The sequence below is a fragment of the Trichosurus vulpecula genome, chromosome 2, assembly GCF_011100635.1.
Source record: "Trichosurus vulpecula isolate mTriVul1 chromosome 2, mTriVul1.pri, whole genome shotgun sequence".
Taxonomy (NCBI): Eukaryota; Metazoa; Chordata; class Mammalia; order Diprotodontia; family Phalangeridae; genus Trichosurus; species Trichosurus vulpecula.
In genome coordinates, this window is record NC_050574.1 from 6,467,976 (window position 1) to 6,470,491 (window position 2,516).

At 41.8% G+C, this 2,516-nt stretch overlaps 1 pseudogene; it reads left to right on the forward strand.

Moving 5' to 3' along the window:
* Positions 1 to 1,206: 1,206 nt before the first annotated feature.
* Positions 1,207 to 1,843, forward strand: LOC118835680 (annotated as a pseudogene).
* Positions 1,844 to 2,516: the final 673 nt, after the last annotated feature.

The window sequence follows — 2,516 nt, forward strand, 5'->3', positions numbered from 1 at the left end:
CCCAGAGTCGGGCTTCCTATCCACCACATCTTCCCTTAGAACTGCTGTAGGCTGTGCTTTTTCACTAGCCCTGAGGACTGCTCTGAATGGGCAGAGCCAGTCTGGATAAGGCTTTCACCTCCCCTCCTTTCCACACTCACAGTAATCCATTACCAATTTTAGGTTTCAGGACTTAGTTAACCATCTAACAATTTTCATAAGTTACAGCCAAATTCTTTCAGCTTAAATCTCCCTCTTAATTATCGGTTCAGGTAAAAATATCCAATTTGCTAAGTGGCAGTTACAAAACATGGCAGGGTTAGCAGGGAAACCATTTTGCCATTGGCTTTAGTTTCTCTCATTTCATACTCTAATAACATCCAAGTTATGAAAAGTTGCTTGACATAACTGATGTAGAAGGTTACCAGTTTGAAATTTGAAACTGATAATCATTTACTATCGATTTAGTAACTTCAATAGGGGCCAGAGCCTGAACTAATCAACCAGAAGAAGAGCCTGGCCCTAACAGCCTCTTTGTTCTCTGAGTAACCTCAGAGAATACCTCTGCTTATGTCAACAAGGCCAGATGGGGCTGACTTAAGAGCATTCTTTCTTCTGTCTATGGCCATTAAGGATGAGACCCTTAACCTCAGGTACTATCTTGAATAGTGAGACTTTTTCTTATCTTAATATTTTATGTACATATACTATGTTATGGTACATTAATGGTAAAGAAAATACAGATGTCCTGGATCATAATTTCAATTGACAGTTTGTCAATTATTGTATTTACAGCTTAATCAATTCAGAAAATTCCATTCTGACACGATGATTAAACATACATGGAGATCCTAAATTTGAGTGACACAGTCACCCTGAATTGGGATGGTTCTCAAATGTATTTGAGCCTTCTCATTCTTTTGTTCAGACGGTCAGATTTCATCTGGCTCCATATATGTATGTATTCTGCTCTCTTCAAGGGAAGAAATAATATGAGTATATATCGCCTAGCATGTTTGCCTCTTTTGATCAAACTTTCAGGTTGACAAAACCCATCAAGCAGGTGACTGCAAATGTTTTTTAATGCATTTCCAAATTACTTTACACAGAGAATTGACATCTCATCATTAAAATGTTAAAACTCAAACTTTGAAAGACTGGGTTTACCATCTGTAGCTACTAAAGGTCTCAAGGTCATGAGGCCATGGGGGTCTTCAACTAGGAAGGATGAGCAGTTCCTTGGGGACCGTGCTGTGCCTGAGAAAGACACCTTCACAAAACAGGCCCTTTCACTTGTAAGTTTCCAAGTGAGGAGAGAATCCTAGCTGTTCTTCAGGAAGCATTTTACTGAGCATCAGCCAGCCCTACAAGTCCAAGCCCACCCCCGGCATTGGCAAGTACATCCACCTGCTCATTCCAGCTGTGCCCAAGAAGAAAATGAGGAAGAGTGAGATGAAGCCAATTTCCCATGGGACAAATTACACTTCTGGAGTATTAAATGTTCACCTGGCGGCTTAGGACATGACCCTGGTGGAGAACTCGACCAAGTATGTTCACAAGCTTTGCACCCTAGTATTCCATTAAAGTTGACGAAAGCTATGCTCTGCCCACCCAGACCATGGAAATATTAGAGATACAACAGCAAAGCAAGGAGATGCTCTTGGATTCAGTCCTTACCACCCATGAATGAGTGGTCCATATCAGCAATTTGAGTTCCACGTGTGCAGCAATTTTCTTGAAAATTCTTCAAAGCAATCTGCCAGAGGAAGTCAACCTGCCTGTAAGGGAGCACACTGAGGAGGCTTACGAAGGAAGGTTCAAAGCTCAGCCAGAACTGTAAGAATTATTGGCCAGAATGAACTAAGAGATGGTGGACATGTTTGAAGAACCTGCTGAGTAAATGAATCTCTGCTGAGTTACAAGATTGAAATAGTAGATATGGACTCTTAGAGACTTCAGCTTCTGTTCCTTCAGCCAGAGAGCCACAAGTTTCCTTCACGGACTGTGTATACTGTTTGTAAATAAAACTTTTTATTTTGGGCCAGTGGGGGAAAAAAGAAAGAAAGAGTGGATTTACCAAGTGCAGAGGCTGGTTGGTTTCTTACCTTGTTCTGCCTTGGCCCATCTCCCTTTCCTCTCTGCCCACAGCTGGTGGTGGTGGTCAGCAGGATATGCTGAACCTGGTTAATACTTCCAGGCTTTCTGGGTGGGCTACTGGATGCTCAGGGGTCATGGACATTGCCGGTGGGGCTCCCAACATGACTGCCACCTCTCCCCTCTCCTTCCTTTCTCCAGATGGGGGAGGGTGAATTTGAAGGTGACCTAAATTCCCTACTATTCTCCAGCACTCTTTTCTCTTAGTCTGATATGGAATGGGAAGTGTTAATAGGAAAATAGTTATCTGTTTGCAATCCCTGCACTGAGATCCCTTCTTTTTTATGTATCAATTAATTTTGATTTCAAGAAAGCCTATAAGATAAATAACACAGGTTGTGTTGAGAATTGTTCATCTTTTCTTTGCTTCCTTGTGAGTTTTC